The following is a 21,500-nucleotide window of genomic DNA, read 5'->3' as shown; positions in this document are numbered from 1 at the left end:
TCATCCTCATCCTCCTGCCCTTATCCCAATTTCATTTGGGGTCGGCGCAGCATGTTTTCTTCTTCCATACTCCTCTATCTGCCGTCATCTCACAAGTAACATTCTTTCTTACCATATCTACTTTCACACAATCCATCCATCGTTTTTTTGGTCTTCCTCTTCCACTATATCCGTCCACGTTCATACTCATCACCTTCCTCACAACATGACTCTCATTCCTCCGCATCACATGCCCATACCACGATAGCCGGTTTCCACGCAGTTTTTCTGATACCGGCGCCACTTTCAAACTTCCTCTTATATACTCATTCCTCACTCTATCCATTCGCGTAACCCCACACATACCTCTTAACATTCTCATCTCTGCCGCATGCAAATGTCTTTCATTCGTCGCTTTTGTGGGCCAGCACTCTGATCCATACAAGACAGCAGGTCTGACCATACTCTTGTAAATTTTCCCCTTAAGTTTAAGGGGAATACGAGGGTCACAAGTTGTTCCCGTTACCTGCCGCCATTTCATCCATCCTGCGTTAATTCTGTGCGTAACTGTCCGATCTATTTCGCCATCGTCCTGAATAAGCGAACCGAGGTACCGGAAATCGGAGCAGACTGGAAGAAGTGCGTTATCAAGCGCTATGGCTTCAGGACTGGAGAGACCGCCGAAATCGCAGAACATGTATTCGGTCTTGGTTCTGCTGATTTTTAAGCCAACATTCTCCAGTCTCTGTTGCCAACTCCCCAATCTGCTCTGGATCTCAGGTCCGTCTTCACTAACCAGGACGATGTCGTCGGCAAACAGCATGCACCAGGGTGCCTCCTCCTGTATGTCCGCCGTCAAGGCGTCCATAATAAGCAGGAAGAGGTAAGGACTTAAAGCAGACCCTTGGTGCAGGCCCACAGCCACACTGAACTGGTCAGTATTGCCGGCCGACGATCGGACATACGTACAGGACTGCCTGTACATCGCACGAACTAACTCCACATACTTCCCAGGCACACCTTTCTCTTTCATGGCCCACCACAACACTTCCCAGTAACTCGACCATGTACATAGAACATAGACAACTTATGTTATAGTTTTAAATTCGGCCGCAGTGTCTGATGGCCACTGGGTCGACGTCCAGGCCGTCACGGTTCACGCTCCGTGGTTTCGGCTCCTTAACCAAATTATATTATATTCGTTACCTATGTGTAGTTTTACTGTTACAGAGAACTTAGGATTTTTTGTATGAAATGTAGTTTCATAGAAAAGACATCAACGCGTTACGTTGAGAATTTTAGTTGAAAATGGTTTTATGATCAAGAGTATGTAGGTAAGTTGTAGGCTGTAGTTGCCAGTGGTATTGTAAATTCATACAAAAACTAGTGTCCATTTATATTTCTGCTATTCCTAACTAGGTTATGGTCAGCTGCTAGTTTACATTAAAGTACTTTAAGCTGAATATCAATATTTTATGTGGGCCGAGAGCTATAACGACCTTCACAGCCCAATAAGTACCTGGATCTAAGTACCTGTATCTAGACCACCTGTCGGGCTAACCAGATGTACTTATAATCAACAATTTCAAGCTCTATCCTCATAAATATATTAATGTCATTTTATATAACCGACATAATATGTCAGTATTACGTATAATAATAATAAAACAACAAGAAACACCATTTTATCGCGGTCTGTGACATAAACAAGACAAATGACGATCTGCACGTAATCTACGTGTTCACATGCCATTTACTTCTCCATTACGACCTTAAACGTAAGTTTAATGTGACATTTCGTTATGTAAAACCTTGGGGCATGTAACCCACTGGATAAGCCATGCGAAAGAACGTCTCTCTTTTAAAGTGGTCGAGACAACGTAGAAAATTGAGATAGCTCGTCGGCCTTGCATTTGGATCCTATCATTACGCATACATACGACAAACAATTACAAACTTGTGATACAGACATGTACTACCAACAAAAGACATGTATGACCCTTCTAAAGCAAGTATTCGTAGAGACAATAAAATACAATAAGGTCAAAATTCGGTGTGTACAGTAAAGGAAATTGTCAAAGTTATTTAGGGAGTTTCAAACAATTTTTTGCCAAAGTAGATCATACATAACATTGGTTGATAGTGCAACAAGGCTACTCTTTGGCAATGGCGTCTCCAGTTAGTTAAATGCTCTAAGTATAAAACGTACGTATTCATTAAACAGTTGCATCACTGATTTACTGCACAATGGTTACAAATGATAACATCTCGGACAAAAATAAAAATGATGTAACATTATGTAAAATACGGACACGGAAGCTGCCATAGACACCAATTTCGTTGTTTATGGTGTTGTAGAAGTTCGAGTAAAAGTAGGTTGTTATACTTAATTTATGGCAAGGCCTCGAGTTAGTTGGTTAATGGGAACAAAGTTTCAATTTGCTATAAAAGTTGTTATTTCTCTTTGATAACTTTATTAAATGTGTTATAATTTATAGCACTACTCCGATAAGATTGGTTTCAATAGATACGCTAGTTGATGAAAACCAATTACGAGTAGGTAGGTATAACACTTGATTGTAGAATTTCAAGTATTGCTGTTAAAACGTTATTGCATTCAAATGCCCAATCAATTCATCAAATGCAATCATATGATTCATACATACCTTTATGTATTTATCATATACCAGTTTCCACCTGCGAAAGCAGCCTCTAATACCAGTATAGCTAACACTGAAATAATTTTTGAATTTGTTTCAGTCATTCTTGTAATTAGCACGTTCATCCGAATGAACTGTTCAGCTCAATATTATAATATGTACCTATATCTATGCATACAATGTCGACTAACATAGCCCTACAAGATCGTATCAGACATGAATAAAAACAAAAACTTAAAAGAAAATATGCAAATAATCTTTCAATATAGGTCCTAACAAGTCTAAGAATAGTCGGACCACCGTGCAATGTCGACGGGATGTCGTACAACGGGATTAGGTGATTTTATTGAAGCCTTCCCTTAATGTGAATACGCTATTGCTGATCCAATCACTGATAATACATGGTTGGTTAAGAAAAATAAGAATACCGGACGCTGTGAGCATGAGAAAAATAATATTTGTGTTAGGAATGCCTTGGGCTAGTTTGAGGTGGCCTCTTTTTAATACATAACAAAGTAAGGATATAAAGTCGTTGTGTTTTTTATTAGTTCACATCATCATTAAATGTGTGAAGTAAACAGTCCGTGTATAATGCTTGTAACGCTTGAAACCCTCCCAAAAATACTTACAAGGTAATTATTTATTTCAGTCAAAAGATTTCCAGATGTTAGTCTACTGCAATAAGGTACTCAATAAAGCCAAAAAAAAATATAAATGTAAACATTCAAGGAATTCGTCCAATACGCACAATTCGTTGCAAAAAAGACAAACAAACAAAAATTACTCACTTTGTTACCAATACTCTTCACAAGTTAGCTAATTAATTAGTGTAATTAAAACATAGTAGAAAGTAAGCATCGTTTAATTGGTCATTTTGTCGTATTTATGATTGTCAAGCGACTACCGTTCATGTCGGATCGTCACGGCTTGTGGAGCCGTCGATACGACAGAAAACTTCACTTTGTTTGTAGTTTAGTTAATTAAGTAGGTATAGGCTCAATGACTAGATGACATTTAGTATGCTGTATATCATTACAATACTATTATTTCAGTAGCTTCTGCGAGTAGTTACACGCATGTTTTTGAGAAATTGGCTATCTAACGCTGAAATTTTAGATAATATCCAGCAAAAAAGCCTGAGCCTGATACCGTTAAGTATAGTTTAACGACGACTATAAATCAAAGCATATCAGATTTACAGTAAATAATCGTCCTTCATTCTGCCTTCACCCAAAAGTCTGCAACGTAGACAAACTGCTATACTTAGCAAAAATATTTATTTTAAATTATCAATAAAAAGTAATAACATTAGATGTACGAACTACGAACATATCTGACCATGCAGGTACATGATGCACAAAATGAATAACTTTATTAAACACCACGTAATTCTACGCTCTTCAGGTGCCAAAGTCATTAGCAATTTAGCAATGCTTAAGAATGTATAGATTCTAATATTAATTCAGTGTCCACGACAAACAGTAGGTATATGTATAATAAATATAAGTATGTGTTAGTACTTATATTTTAAATATGGAACAAAGGACACCCCTGCCAGCACGCAGGTTTTATATAAATGTAGTTTGATACAAAAAGTTACGCGGAACAGCAGATGCGCGCGCGCACCTGTCTCGTGCAGGGAAGTTTGATTCCTGTTTAGAAACATCGTATGGGTTTAGTTCGTACTTTGGATACGAATATGGACAATTTTAAACAGTAGTTTAAATTATATAGGTACAAACTACTGTTAAACTACTGTTTAAAATTAAATTGTTCTGTAACTTCTATCGGTTGATTCGTGGCTTTACTTCAAAATGAATTTTTGACATGGCACAAAACTTTAAGTTTAGGATGTGTGTTGTGACCATGAATCTATAGGTTGAAATCTTTTAGAGCCATTTTTTACAGAAAAAATAATTTAGGCACAATGATTGAAAGTCCTGAGAAATATAAAGTTTGATTGATTATCGACACTCGTCTATTAGCACCTTTTACAACACCTAATTTCAAACACCATTAGCGGTTACTTCACAAAATCTATTAGAGCAAGTTAATCAACGATGCGAATATACCTAAGCTTGGTATTTAATTTCCTCCCTTTTGTTGCGAAGTAATTCCTTTGTCACGTACCGAGCCATGGGAAGAGCTCTCATGAACTATGCATAATCCGTTATGATAATATTATGATTATGCTCGTTTATCGCCGCTGCGCCTAACTGGCTACAAAAGCAGATATGAAAATAATAATTTTACAGTAATGTCTGCTATTGTGATTCTTAAAATTCTTGCAGTTTTATTGGCTGCATAAAGAAATCTCCATTTTCTTAACCGTTTGAAAGGCGCGCGGAGCTTTTCATGTTCGCATGTAGCGGTTTTTTGTTTTGTTTTATCCGACTAAAAAAGGGGAGGATGTTCTTATATTGAGTAGTGTCAAAATTGACCGCTTTCCTCATTCCTAACTTGCTTTTCTTTCTACAACGATAAGTTAGATCGATATTTTGTACCAAAAGAAGAATAAAATAAAACTCATCTTTGTAATAAAACTGCAGCGTCCAACATTGAGATGCAGCTGCAGTACCACTATAGCAACAAGAGCAAGAGAGCACATGACAGATGCACATGTTATTGGGTCTGTAGTCGCATGTTTACCGCAAGGGCAGTCACCTGCGCCCGCGCAAGGACGCGCGCCATTCATAAACGAGTTCGTTTCGACACCAAGCTGCTTAGGACTTGTTGAGTTGAAGCGAGGAATATTTAGATGCTATATTATAGTTATACCCTTTTAGTATGTACCTATGATCCTTCTTAGGTATAGTGTAAAGAAAGTTTATGTTTTTCCTCAATAACACTTTAGGAATTTTGATGAAACTTCTCAGTAACATAGCTTAAGCTTAAACATAAAACCAAAATGGTCAGAGCAGAGTATATGCTCTTTTTAGCCTGGCACGAGAAGTGGTCTAGACTCTGGACTCTAGACTAAAGATAGTGTGAAGCCATAAAATGTAAACATTTATTTAGCTAGTTATGTCTGTGGAAAAGTGTAAAATTTACTGATCTCTTGTTACAGCTTATTATAATTTTTATTGAAGCTTTCACTTCATTACTTAGCTTTCAAAAACATGAGCGCCAATCGAATTAATCAAAACAAAATGAGTCATAGCAGCCAGCAATTTAGTAGCGACTACCTACATAAATAATTTAGCAATCTTTTATTAGAAAAAATACCTCTTGCCAATTTTGTGACATTGAAGCGACGAATTGAAGTCTGGATATTATGTAGATCTTCCGAGTTTTTCAGAGCAGTTCCTGTTATTATTAGCTGTGCTAATCTGAAGTTAGCCATTTAACGCCTTGTAGAATTTCAGTTTTGTTTATATTTGTTTATTCTCATGAAGTTGTAGCCAACCATGGACAAGCAACGCTACTATAGGTCTGCAATTCCAAATACAGTTTATTTATACTCCTACATATATAATTTCCCTTCAGTAAGTGAATGGATATTTCAAGTTTAAATAAGTGTTGGGATGTTCGTATTGCTAATAGAGTATACACCGTTAGTACTTACCTACTTTAGATAGTTTATCCAACTGGAGACGAAATTGCCTTACCTTCCCTGCAAAATATAACAGGTACCTACTTATATGTCCGTCAAGTTATGCTTTTGTTTATCAATACTCTTGTGTGCGTGCATAACGAAGTAGTCGAAAATGCATGAGTGAGCTATCAGTATTTGTAGCGTTGCTGTGCTCCGTGTGGAAATAGGGAAACGCCTTTTTTATACATTTTGCACACTTTGTGATGATTTATACATTTTGCTTATATATTTTGTGGTGTTGGCGGCTTCGGTTGGTTAAATGATGTTAGGTTTAGTGGCTTCCAGTGCGCGTTCCAAAACATTAATCACTTTACGTTAGTTTAGGAGCTGTTTGCATTCCATGTATTTGTCTCTGGCATTCTCTTCTATCCGATGAAAATAGTCCGTTGTCTCGTGTCTGTGCTTTCTATATTTATTTTACCTTTTGGAAGCTTCTGCAGTGAGTTCCTGTATTTTAATTGCATGTGGAATAGTTGTAGGAGATAAATTATGTATTTATATGTATATCAGTATTTCGTGAAAACTATGCAATATCTCAGGATGTGGCTACTTTTGTTCACTTCTCCAAGAATGTTGATGTTCTCAAGTCGTAGTACCTATACCAATTATTTATTAAGGAAAGTATGTATGAGAAGCTATAAAGCAAAAACAAAACAAACCACAACCAATTAGTGAGTGCCAAAGCATTTTCATATACGTATTTATTCACGTGCCAAACTCCAAGTTTTCGCCATTGACGTGTGAATCCGCATGCAATAAAGACACGGGGAGCGAAATAACAGTGTTTTTACTGGGTCAGGATTACTGCAAGCAAGTTTACCTACAACTTATAACCCACGCGTAGTCAATGGAACTTTAGAACGGACGAACGATTCCAGTTCTGTTTAAGTGTTTGCGTTCTTTTTATGAATACGTTCACCGGTTTTTCTTTTCTAAAAGCGATCCTTGATTTAAGTAAATAAAAGTGGTTAGCTTAGATTAGGTTAGAAATAACTGTGTTTTTACTGGGTCAGGATGACTGCAAGCAAGTTTTCCTACAACTTATAACCCACGCGTAGTCAATGGAACTTTTGAACGGACGAACGATTCCAGTTCTGTTTAAGTGTTTGCGTTCTTTTTATGAATGCGTTCACCGGTTTGTATTCTAAAAGCGATCCTTGATTTTAGTGGTGCCTTTTTGTTTAGTCTTCAAATAAAGCAGGTTAGATGCTATATATAGGTTGTGATTGTTGCTTCTGTACGCATCTACATCATGTCTTTTAAGTCTTGCAGAGATGAGCGACATTTTGATATTTTTAATACCTACACGTGTTGTGTTTTGAACGAATAATCATATTTCATTTTAATGTGATGTTCTTACACTAAAGCGTTTACCTTGGCGTTTTTTGAGGAAGCTGTCCAGTGTATTTTACATGAAAAAGTGCTTATTTAATTAGGCTAATTTCAACAAATAAATTGACTTTGACTGGTAAGTTAGCCAGATTATTTGGACAGCCTGTAGGTGGGCACTCGGCAGCCTCACCGTGCTATGTACCGTTCAAATAGTGGTCTAAACCAAATAACCGCTACACATTGGATGCGCGCGCGTCGCTTCGTGTGAATATTCATTAACACATTGCACTACAGGTGTTCTGAATTCAGGAATTGTATTAACAATTTAAAATATGAGCATATCTTGGTAGGTATGTGTTGTTTTATAGTTTTAACTAATATTATAAAGAGTTCCACTCTTTTGCTTTCCTAATTTTATCTTGCATTTTAACCTCCTCAGCACCAACTAATGTGATAATTCCTGTAGAATTAAATTAAATACTTACTACGAACAAAATTAAACCTGGAAGATTAAATCGCTGCAGCTGCACTCAAAGACGTCGATGTCTTATACAAACCAAAATGAGTACAAAAGAAACAATTAATACCTAAGTATTTCCCGTTTATGGTCATTATAGTAGAAACGTCAAAGGAACTTTTTCATAAGTTGTCTATGGTATGCAGTCTCGCGGCATAGCTTCACGCGTTCCTATGTAGTGAAGAGCATTCCAATATTAATTGCAGGATGTACCTATCGGTTATAAGTTATAATTTATTTAAAGTAGTAATTTATTTAGTCGTATAATGTGTCAACGTACCTATTAATTCATCAAAAGCATAATTCATTAAAAAATTGTTTATGGAATTTTTTAAAATTGGTTGAAGGCCTTTATCAGGCTTTTCCAAACATAATCAACTTCATGATCATCATGCACGTAAGCCTCCATCATCGAACGCCAGATATCCTGGTCGTGGGCAGGCCGCATCCATCCAAATCATCTTTTCAGCTAGAATTCTATATGTCAGTATTACAAAGTATCAAGTTTCAAGTTAACAATAGTACATAACTTGATAATGGTACTGGCTAGTAGTGATAACTTGATAACTTACAAGTTAACGACAATTATGAGCTATCCGATCGGATGTCTTGAACAATCGCTGGCATTCCGTTACAGGTTGAATGACCATCCGCGTGCCGACACCTCGCCGCATCATGTAATCATATCCTCACTTACTAACTTACGATAATCGACGTTCATGTCATCATTTTATTCATATTTATCATTTATCTATTTTCACGAAACATTTTGCTCAAAAGACGACATGACAACTTTTTTAATACTCTATTATAGCTGTTGGATTCGCTTTTTTAAACTTCGAACATAAAAACGCGCTTTTTTATAGCTCGTCTATGGTTTTTTTTTGCTTTTTATGTACTTTTACTCTTGGATTTATTGGACCAGTAGTTTAATTAATTGAGCTGTTAGTTTAAACATAGAAAATTAGTGGAACAAGTCAATATGTGAATTCCGCCACATGCTGTTTTATTGGTATGCATACAAACAACCTTGTTATTATAATCCCAACCAACAATTTTGCCATATAACCAAACCTTATATCTCAAAAAAGCTGGGTGAACGATGTATAAAGGATTCGGTGGTGACTGATTGTTGTGTAAAAGCGTTTGACAACACATTTTGGCTTTATAAGTTTATACAGCAAAAACGACCTATTAAGAATTGATGTAAAGGTTTACTTCACAACATTATATGGCTGTTATAGTCAGGCGTTATAGCAACCTCCATTGTTACTAGTATACAACGATAGAACTTTATAACAGTGTTTACTGTCACCCTAATGCGCCTGATTTACGCAATAAAGGTTCGAAACGAACTATGATGTGTCTTTCGTTGTAGTAGAGATGACCACTCAAGAATAGGACGATATTGTGATATTGAGACATTTTAGATCGTCGTTACAGTACATAGTACTATAGTGGGCACAAAAAGTCTACAACAGAGTGATTTGGTGATATAACTGAGTGTCAAATTTTATTTATGTAGCTTAATTGCCATATAAAAGGTTGTTGACGCTCGTTATAGGTGTAGTGATAAACTTATCACAAAGACACTTTTTTAGAAGAGTATTGTTTTTTTATAACTATTATAGTCCCTCTATTACACAATAGTAGTATAACGGAGCTCTTATCTCTTTTAAAACATTATTACTGTGTATAAAAGTAGTCTAGCAATGCTTTTAAATGCTAATTCAGTTTCGTAAAGGCACTTCTATCGCTCTTCTACAACAATATTGACGTTTTGATTCAGCGTAATTAATGCGACAACCAATATTTTTTGAAGACCCAATTATAGAAAATGGTTCCGTACAAAATTTAATTCACGTCAATGAAGAAATGGAGAATTATTCAAATGGTTACAATGATTCTAGATGTGACAGTTTTTCAGGTCAGGCAAGTACCAATGCAACTTTTCTAAGTTTGTATGTACTTTCTAAGTATATCTTGGACACCAATGGCTGATAAAAAAGGTGAAGGAAAACATCTTGAGGAAACCTAGACTATAAAGTCTGAAATCACCAACCCGCATTGAGCAAGCGTGGTGATTAATGCTCAATCCTTCTCCGTGTGAGAGGAGGCCTGTGCCCAGCAGTGGTACAGTAGTGAGTGAGGCGGCGCAGTGTGGGAAACAAAATTAATCGGATGGAGACATGTAGGTACGTAGATTTAATGCTTGCCTTGCTATGTAAACTTCAAAACAACGTAATTAATAAGAGATATTTTAACTTTTCTACAATTAATAAATAGTAAAATACCCAATGGATTTGTAGTACGAAAAGTTTTAGCCAATAGGAAGAATAATTAATCACATTAATAACATTCATCAGGGATGTAGTAGTCATAAATAGACATAATACCGCAGCCCCGACACCAGAAAAAATGAAGCTTGGTAAAGATATCATATATTTTTTGCGCATGATGAAGTGCCTTGGTAAAGATGAATTGGTATGTAAACCACAGTTAACACAATTCTTATTTAACAGAAAATATGTAATTTCCCATGGCCATTCCACTTCCGCAAGTAGCTTGAAGTCGTCACGAGTCAAAAACTTATCGATGTCTATAATGACTATTTTGCAGAACATTACACTGAAAAAGAAAAAAACAACACTATATTGACAAACTTTGGGGGAGGCCTTTGCCCAGCAGTGGGACAACACAAGCTAATTAAAAAAAATATTGACAACCTCAGAGTATTAAATAATAACGAAAAAGTATAACTCTGACGTCGTAGTACCTGCAGCTGTATAGTATAAACCCATGTTTTCTGACGTGGTATTTTTATAAGCTTAATAAAAAGTATTCATCACATTATGGAATAAGGACAAACAGCAAAACAAAGAAACAAGCTCAAAAGGAACCCTAATTTCATGTAATGGTGGTTGTAATATCTATGATAACGAGTACTATAATAGAGTTTAGGAAGCTGGAAGTATATTTATGACTTAACATTCGTAATTGTTTTAGTTAAAGCTCATTACTTCGAAGGGGGCATTCAAATATTGTCGTAAACCCGTATATAGTTTATCAGTAAAATTACAGGCGCACGTCATTTTCCCCGTAAGAGACTAATAACTCGATTACAAAATAATATCTAACTTACCACGGTCTCCTCGTCTCTTCTGATTTATCTTTTATTTCTTTTCTCAATAAAACACTGCAGCAGAGTGAACGAATGTAAAATGAATGAATGATGAATATCGTAATGGATTCATGAACTCTTCTACAGTTCTTAAAAAGTGTTTAGTAGTGTTGCTGTGGCTTGTATGTCACCAAATATAGAGATTGCGTTACTGTTACATCACTGCAACGGGCCCAAATTGTCATCCCTGATATCGTTATAGTTGTACTTTAAGACTGAATGGAGATATAATTGCGCCACTTTCTTTGTAGGTGCACCTTCTTTGGCCTTTTATTTGACCATCGATTAGTTTTTACAAAACGTTCTATGGCCTTCTATACAACTAACTTTTGCTGGTTGGGAATGAAGCACAGATTTTGTCTTATAAAAGATTGTCAATGATCTAATCTGTTCAGGATTAACTTGCGTCAGATGCAATTACTTTTATCACATAACAAAAACGTTTTCATAAATCCTCAAATCTCGAGTTACAAAAAATAACAATGGCTGATGTCTCAATCAAAATCGAGTCAAATTGGTTCACAATAAAACATAAAACGTAAAGCTTCGCGGATGTCGGTTTACGTGTCGAGGTCAGCCATTGTTCGTGTATTTTTATTATAGGCATTATGTGATCATACCTTGGTGTCTCGTCTGTCAAATTTACAATTCAATATGGATCCTCTTTCCTTCTTGGACTTTATCCATGTTTATTTATTTTAAGCTCGTTGTAGGGTTACTTACAATTTGTCTTCAGACATCATTCAAGAATTGTTGGACTATTTGCCTCTCTGACACCAGTTTTTCACACTTGTGTGTGATTTAAAATTAAATTAAGTACCACGTTACCTCATGGGATTTAAAATTGGGATAGGCCTTTTGATTAAGTACATCAACAGTACTATAAGCTATGTCATGGTTATAGAGTTATTCACAAAAGTTGTTTGTAGAAAAGACCTAGAACCATCCAAATGAAAGCCGTGTAAAAAATCATAATCTCTCGGCAATAGAACAAATAAGGACTTTGCCAATGTTCAGCAACAAAATCATGATAGTCACGACTCGGAACACCTGACCATATACAAAGCAGCATCACAAGAAACCACACAGATATGTATCGGAGTCGCATCCCACAAATAAGCAGCACGCCACAGCCGAGTTATTAGCGCGTAGGTGCATGCGCACCGCACCTTACATCTGAGCATTCTGAGCTATAGCGCTCGTTAAACCCCGCACATTATTGCTATGAGTTTACACAATGCCGACGCAGCCCTGCTGGCCTGATCACCATGTACGGAACTGCTGCCTGCTTATAAATAGCCTCTAAGTAGGTGTTTTGTTGTAAGCTATTTCGTTGGATCACGTCTAAATTCTAAGTAAGAATAGATGCATTTGTAAAGATAAATACTGAAAACTTAGTGAAATGATGCTAAAATAAAGGTGAAAATGTAAGCTGATCATATATGTACATATTCATCATCAAGCAATATTGCTGGTAGGCCTCCTCTTGCACAGGGATGTCATGAGCGAGAGAAAGGGAAATCAGAACTGATATTTTCGATCGGGCCACAGGCTAAAATAAGAGCCATCTTCACAGAACATTATTTTTACATTTCACAAAATCAATTTCAAGCATTGGCATAAAGACAGTGACATTGCATCCGACTTCCTCAACTGACAAAGGTGGTCGATGCATCACAATGTAGCCATCACTCCCAGCCGCGGTTCCCGGTACAAGACAATGGGTGTCGCGGGAGGTATCGTGCCGACGTAAGTAATTATTGCGATGCCTGAGCGAGCGTCACCAATCCGTTACTTGTGGAAGAATGGATGCTTCTTGTGAATTTACTCTTTAGGGCTTTAGAATGTAGAAAAGCAATACTTAGGTGCGTAGTGATGCATAAGCTTCAGTTGAGGTGCTTTGAAAGTTTCCTTTGATAGAAAGGCGCCGCTAATAGTTTCTAACTTTTATAATTATTTTTAAGCCCACTTTAGGCATCAACTGTGGTTATTCTCGAAGAGAGATTTCGCATTTAACTCGATGACTTAGGGTGCATCTACACGATGCAAGTAGCTTGCGCATATTGAGGCACATGCGCAGGATACATGCATTTAAAAAACGAGCGGGTCCAGCGACTCGCGCATGTACCATGTACTCGCCCGCGTGCTCTTGTCACTTGTCAAATGTCACTTGCCCATGTTCACTTGCTCCAGCTAACTCGCATGTTAGAACCAGACAACTTGTAACGCCACAAAAGAAGATCTAGCGGTGTATAAGTTGTCATCAAATCAGCATTGCCAACATTCCCTAGAGGATGCAATCGGAATATTTTCGTAACATCATTAGCTGTCACGACCCACATCGTTCACGATATTGAAGGTGATTTATAACATCATTTCATGGCGTATTTGCGGCGTGCCGGCTGATTCAGGAAGTCGCAATTACTAAGATCGATGCCCACCGAACTGGTTTAGAAAGCCACTTGGCATACGCTAAGCACCGGGAAATAAGAATTAAAGTCTTGTAAGTAACTAGTTTGTAAGGAAATATTGACGTGGAAAGCTTTTGTACCATGTTATTGTAGGTGCAGATAGGGAAGACAGTGGAAATGCCCAGTGCCAGATCAAAATCCTAGATGAAAAGTAAATATTAAGACCATAAGTGGTTCAATGTAATTTTGTAAGCACTTGCTTCTTCTTATATTGACGTCATATGTACTTTGTTTGGCGAATTTTGTTCATCTCCCACCAGTTTTTTAACCTCTTGACTTTGGCTCTGCAAATATACATAAAATCGCCCAAAGAGACAAAAATAGACTGGTACTATGACTAACTCAGAATACTGGTTAAACATAAGCACTACGTGAAAAGCAAGTTTTGACAAAACCTGTGTATGATTCCTCTTTGAAACGCAGCTAAACGTGCTTAGGTACTTACGTACTATTCACGGGGAAAATATGTATGATCGTCAGTTGTTCACACAGCACATTGAATGTCGAGCGACAAATTAGCATTGGCATAGTGGAAGATTATTCGGAGAACTGACAACAACGGCCTATTTATTGTCTTACTACGGTTATTAAACCTATTTGTATTCTTATAGTTGTACCTTACAGGGTTGGGTTGATCGGGGCAAAAATAAAATCTTCAAAAACTGCAGATATGTATTTTAAAATAAACCTACTCGTACTGAACACATATGCACGGAAGTTACCGTTGTCGAAACCACAGTGCACACGATTCGGCAAAACCTAAGGCGCGTCTAGACATTCGATACCGAGCACGTAACTGTATCGATCGAGTATCGGTAATCGCCAACCGCAACTGGTGAGCGAGTTCCGAACATATCATAGACAGTAGCGTTGAACTTATCAATCTCTTTTTTTGTCTGCATACCTGTCTTTTGGGTCTTTGTACTGTTAGGTACCTCCAAAAAGTTAGGCTTAGACATATCGTCATACTTTAGTTTTAGTGTCAGTTAGAGTTTGGGACAAATAAAAGTGTAATTTTTGAGGTTTTCCTGTTTGTAGTGGTGAGATCAAATGCGTTCGTGAAAGTTATTTGGTTTAATGTACGACGATAAAAGTCTGTTAAATAAATAAATCGCTGTAAATGAGTACTTAGTATAAATCCGAGGTATCTTAGGTGCAAAAGAAAGTTGAAGTCTATTCGGAGTATTTTATTCAAATAAGAAACTTTATTTAAATGAATGCAGATATTTCTAATAGGTCTAATAAACCTAATCTATTACCTAAGGTGTGGATGAAAGTTTGAATATCATTTAAATAAATTAGGTTTTCACGAGTCGCAATAAACTTTCAAGATGGCTGTTTGAATTTATTAACTCGTTTAAAAGAGATTATTATTCATGTTTGACTAAGACAAGGAAAATAAAAAGTATATACTTTCAAATAAAATTATTTTCTGAATTCACACACTAGAAGTTCAAAAATTCGAATTTAACTTCAAAAAAGAACTGCTAGATTTTCCTTACGGCCAGTTTCTTCATCAAAAATTAAAGTTAAAGTAATGTCTAAAGTAAAAGTAACGGTCAAATTCGTTTTTTCAAGGCTAAAGTGACAGCAAAACTAATAGAAAAATTGAATTTGACCGTTACTTTAACTTTAGACATTACTTTGACTTTTACTTTGGCTTTAACTTTTGATGAAGAAACTGGCTGTTAATCTTAAAGATTCATTTATATGACCTGTTTCACTAACATCTACTTTTAAGAGATACCTCTCAATTTCATTTGGATATTACACTTTCCAATAGATTGTTCTTCCTCAATTGCATAACAAAATACATAATTACATCGAACGAGGAAGGGATACCCGATATACTGACACCAACGTGGTGCATAGATGCAGCTACGAGTGCATATTGAGTTTCTAATCACGCCATTAGATACTTACGTTCTATTATTAAGTAACCTAACCAAAGCTAAGTTTGATCTAAGTTATAGGAAAGATTTCACATTGCAGCGAAGTACACGCAAACCCGAATTAAAGTAATAATAACAAAATGTTACTCTATGATGATTATTTTTTTTAGTAACATTGAGAAAATCTATGGACAAACTAGAGTTAGGTGGCTAATCCTAGAATCCTAATTCCTTGATAGAGATAGGAAGGTTCTTTATGACCACCGAGTATAGTGTCATAATAAATAATGTTATCAAATTAAAATAAATGCGTTTATAACAAGAAGAAATTATTGAACGACTGATCAATTAAAAGATAACTATTTGAATATAAAGATGAGATCACTGGCTAGCTACTACATGATTAAAGATCCAAACCGATCAGCTATTAATTTACGTATAATTATTTCTTATTATAAGTGAGTACAGTATGATATGAACATAAAAAAACTAAAAGATCATAAAGAAGAGTAAAAACATCTCTGTACAATAATTTTGACCACTAATTGAATTGAATTCTAAAACTTATCAATCACACTCAAGCGCATAATAAAATATCGAATGAAAGTAGAAAGCAGGGCACAAAACTAGATCATTTGATGCTGAAAGTTTATGAAAAAAGCTAGAATGTTAAGCATTTGGTGTTCAAAGAAAGGTATGCTTACACCTATTGTGTGCGTCTCGTAAATCACACAAGTATTGTAATGCGATATGAAATCTGTGATTGGATTAACTGTTTTCTACTTGAAACCCGCCTTACTTACCCACAATGAAAAGTTCGACGAAAGAGTCTAAAATAATAAAAACAACCTAAAGAAATATTCTTGAATAAGCAATTAACAATCATTATTTCCAAAGAAAATGATAAATTACCATCCATTACTTACAAACGATAGTTTCTAAACATTTTCTTAAAGTAAGATTTGTTAAGCCGACATACTTTCTCCATAAATGGTAAAAATTACATGGGCAGTCGACATTGAAAGCCAAGGCAAGCACCTTATTCTGCCAGGGGCACTAACTTGAATGATGAGTTTGTTAACGAAGAAAGTATCGCTTAGGGCGCACCGATACAAAAAGTTTTGACATACTTTTTAAGGTATTTAAACTTCGTGGTAAGTTTTAAGCAGGTTTATAAGCAACTGTTACATATTCAAAACACATATTTAGCACATAAATAGCTGTTTTACATTAAAATCGCTGTAATTTGCAGAATAAATTGCAAAAAGAAACATAAACTTAAAACGAAATTAGCAATGGTCTCTGAGGAAAGAAAATAACAAACAACAAAACGTCTGCAATTAAGTAAATCCACAAAAACTATCTAAGTATTTAATTCTAAATTCTTGTAAAAAAGGAACAAATTACTGGCGATTCGCAACGGCGATCATAAATCCGCAGAGCCGTGCAAACCAGCTAATTGCAACGGATAAATGAGAGAGATAAAATGTTTGGCAATCTGTCGATAGATCTGCTCAGACGCAATTTATCGCCAATTAAATTTGCATATTCCATTGAGGATTGTCCACCTTTGTAATTTTACCTTTTATGGCAAATCTTCTTAAGGGTTTGTAAGGAAATCGCTGGAGATAAGATGGCCTATTGTGTAATTTGTTCAGCCGTTGAGATTAATTTTCTTACACTTCAACGGATCTTGTCTGTGATAAATTTATTTATTTTGCCTTGTTTCCATCTATAGGATCTTTGTGGAGGCTCTTTCATTATTTCTATCTTACTCATTCTATCTTGTTACAAAATAACGAAGTTCTTATCTTATTTAGACATCAACCATCTCTTAAGTTACGTAGTCCTTTCTTATTGAAGGTGCCAAATACTTTTAGCATTACCTAACTTTTACTTAATATTCATAATTAATTAAACTCTCACGGAAAGATGGCTAGATAGGTTTGTTACCCTTACGTCATTGTGAATCTTCGAAAACTATCACGTTTTATCAGAGATCGGATCATCCGTCACGTGTGAAACGCGAACTTGCTTGTGTGAGCGGAGTCGCGTGCTAGACTTGTTTGGCGGTTAACTGGGTCGAGCACTTTCCCAGAGGTTCACTTTACTCGCACTTTGACGCTTATTCCGATAGGTACTCATATAATTATAGTACTCGTAGATATGTAGTATGTAGTTATACAGTGAATGAAAGCTTAGAGGCCGAACGTTGAATAGCTTTTTGTTGATCGATGTGGAATTGGTATTTGTGCAACTGGCGTTGGCGAAGTCTCGAGGATGGTATGCTAAAGTATGCTTATTAAAGGAAAACTCTATGATACTCTCTTATGTTTTCTCTACAAAGTTTTCTCTTATCGGGAAATGCAGACAGAGTTACTCGTCACAAAAGGTTTTATTAGTTTTAAACATTCCTAAGTTGTGGTTCACCCACGCCCTGAGAAGATACAATAATGGTCGATGGTCGATGGAAATAAATAAGCATATATGAACTCAAAGCAGGTATGAAAAAAAAACATAGAAAATAGGTAATGCAATCAAATCACAATAGCCCAATTCGATTCACAATAGTACATAAATCTTAAGTAAATCATGGGTTAGGCGAGGGCTACCGAATCTCTGTCGTCGTAACATTATGATTTATCTTTGTTTATTAAATCGCCTTTCCAACCATTGTTTGGGGCTAGTTAAGTTCACCAGACCTTAATGGCATTGAATTATTTTCAAAGTTTTGTTTAGGACAGTTTTACTAACACATTGTAACTTGTGCAGAGTATTCGAATTCAAAGTGAAGTATTGAAAGACGTATATACAGGTACCTACTACTAACTCCTTTTTGTTCCAAGTAATTTTAAAATATTATATTGAATCAAGCATTAAGTACGAGACTGGACATATTCAGAAAACTTACCTAGATTTCACACCCAGAATCGCCTTCATTGTCTTCGTATTTTATATACTTAGTAGACCTACTGCCAAGACCCAGCACATACCTATAATGGTACATAGTCCCAGCTGGCAAATTAAATGATAAATTCTACTTTCTCCACCTGTTCTTCCTTTCTTTGAGGAGTTTCTCCGGTACCGTTACGAACATGGGTGCATTAAAAACATTTCATTTGACATTACTCACACACTCAGACTTGCCGGAACAACTATTGTGGGTCATAAAATAAATCAACTTAATGAGCAGTGGATCATTGCAGTTGCAATTCGCAAAGAGAGTGGACAGACAGACCAAAAACAAAATCAGAAATAATCGCTGGTTTTGATAGAATAACCTACATTAGGTATCTATAGTTTCCTATTACATATTTCGTTTTCTATTACAAGGCAGCACTAATAAACATATAAACTATTTTAAAACCAGTTTACAAGTAACTTTAAATTGTTAACTTAACTATCCCATAAACTTAATTTAATGAGATGAAACGAGGTGTATATTTGTGATTCATATTTTTATGATCTCATTTAAATAATAGAAACATATTGCTAAATCAATTTTGACCTCAAAGACCAAGAAGTAGACCAAACGACAGATTGACCGAAAGACCGCAAAAACAGGTAAGCAATCACACATAAAATGCAAAATTGCACACGCAAAGATGTTTCTTAGTAATGTGCAAACACGAATTATAATCGTAATGCAATCAACCTATTTACACGCTCTGATGACTCGCTAGCCATGGGAAATTCATATCGATATGTTTTTGTTTCAACACTGCATTATTAGGATGCGGCCGACACGGTGCTGGCACGGAATTTATTGTTGAATGCGATTCATCGAGAAATGTTGTTAAACGTGGAATTTTGTCAAGAGTGTGAAAGGAGATAATGTGTAAACTAGGAAAGTGTAAATGGAGTACTTGGATTGACACAAGATACAAATAAGCGAGAATACTAAATTAGTAACAATTATATTGGATACTGTTAGAACGGAACCTACCTATACTACCGAAATCAAAAACAAGATACAGATGGAATTGCGGATTTAAGTTAGGCAGTCAAGCTAAAGTAAAGTAGATCGTTCTTTGAGACTGAAAAATACAAAACCGAACGAAAAACTTTATTTCACTATTTGAAAGTTTTATTTCACCAAATCATATTGAAGTGGAATATCAAACAATTTACGAGTATTTATATGTGTGCAAGTAGTGCTAGACGTTAATGAATATTTATAGTTACGCACAGACAGACAGGATACCGGGGCTTTGTGGTACATTATAATGATCATCATGCCATCTGTGCAAATTATAGTCTTACTAGACTGGAAGCTAGACAATTATTCATTAGCTCGTGACGTTTCTATTCTACGATATTAATATTATCTCTGAACTCAATTTATGTTGAAACGGCCAATTCGAATTAGAAAATGATATACGGAGATTTGTAGATAGTGTTATCCAAATTGCTAAGAACTTTTTGGAGACAGAAATTAAAGAATTTCTTTAAGATTAAGTAACTACATCGATTCTCTCTGTGGCCCGAGATATCTATTTCTGGATTTAAAATGTTTATATAATAAACCAAAGCCAAACCAACCATTCTTACTTCTAAATCTAAATTAAATTAGTTAATACAATAATATGATTGTATTAGATACGGGACTTGAACTGCGCTTGTAAAACTGTACATTTTATTGATGAGCAGCCTTCATTTACGGATGTTCCATCCAGTTTATTTGACCAATCGACAATCCGTTATATTGATCCTCAATTCTAATTGGGTAATTATTCCTTGGTCTCTGACTTCTTACCATCATGCCGTAAAATTCATTGCTATCAACATCGTGGGCTCTTCGTGCGGTCGTTTATACAGTTTACGAGACAAGCACATACTTTCGTAGGTAGGTACCGTGGTTTCTATTAGTTTAGGTAAGTAAAGTAAGTACTTTTGGCTCTAGGCAGGTACCTAGTGCAGCTAGCAATCAATGAAGAGTATAACTTTGCAAAAATCCAGAATTAGGCAGACGATTTAATCACAGCTTAAGAAAGAAGAAGATGACGTAGAATAAAGTTGAAGATAACTTAGGTGCTTTCTGCGGATATCAGGAACATTTCACTCAGGGCTAATTTCAAAACTCTTTCTAATAAGCAAAGTAACACCCAGATAGATTATTAAAATCAAACGTAGGTTGACAATTTACTTACTCAAAACTATTGGTATATGAGAAACGTGTATCGTCTATCTCCGCGCTTTCAGTGTTCCAGTGAAAAATGTGTGTTCTGCAAATGTTGACATAATCGGAGTGCTTCATCTGCTCGCATGACTTGCCGGAATCCGCGGCTGTCGGAGAAACGCGGAATGCGTCGAAAGTAAAATTACAATGATTTAACGAATTGCGGATTGACCGTCCAGAATGGCTTAACAACTGAACAAGTAAATGAGATCTTAAGATGACCGGACTGTTTGCCATTTCCGGAGAATGATTGGTTGTTAAGAGTTAATGTTTCGGCGCTTTCATATTTGGACTTAATGAGAATAATATTGATGACGGTTCTGTTTTTTTCAATGCTTGGTAATGTGGGAACATCTACTTGCACAATAAGTATAATAATACCATAATATGTAGCTATAGGTAACTCTTATAAGTTGATTGGACCATTATTAGCTTTGCATCTGGCACTTTACGGTCCAACACCCAGACTCCGTCCAGATTCCGGAATCTCACTAAATAACCAGAACCAAAAATGTAATCAACTTAAGTATGGAACCTATAAATAAACAGTCATAAACAACGGTGTTCATTAAAACAACGGCTAATTAGGTGCGATCTGACACTACATATATTGCAGACTGTGGTAAGGCTGATTTTATGTTGGGCGTAACTTTAAAGGCGCCTGTGACTCATTGAATACGGCGCTTATGGTCAC

General features: G+C 36.0%; 1 protein-coding gene across 1 annotated transcript in view; it reads left to right on the top strand.

Moving 5' to 3' along the window:
* The window catches only part of LOC110378331 (ras-related protein Rab-23), a 34,028-nt gene that overhangs the window by 6,295 nt on the left and 6,233 nt on the right, over positions 1–21,500 (top strand).

The sequence above is a fragment of the Helicoverpa armigera genome, chromosome 15, assembly GCF_030705265.1.
Source record: "Helicoverpa armigera isolate CAAS_96S chromosome 15, ASM3070526v1, whole genome shotgun sequence".
Lineage (NCBI taxonomy): Eukaryota > Metazoa > Arthropoda > Insecta > Lepidoptera > Noctuidae > Helicoverpa > Helicoverpa armigera.
The sequence above is the reverse complement of the archived record's forward strand: the minus strand, read 5'-3'. Positions and strand labels throughout refer to the sequence as shown.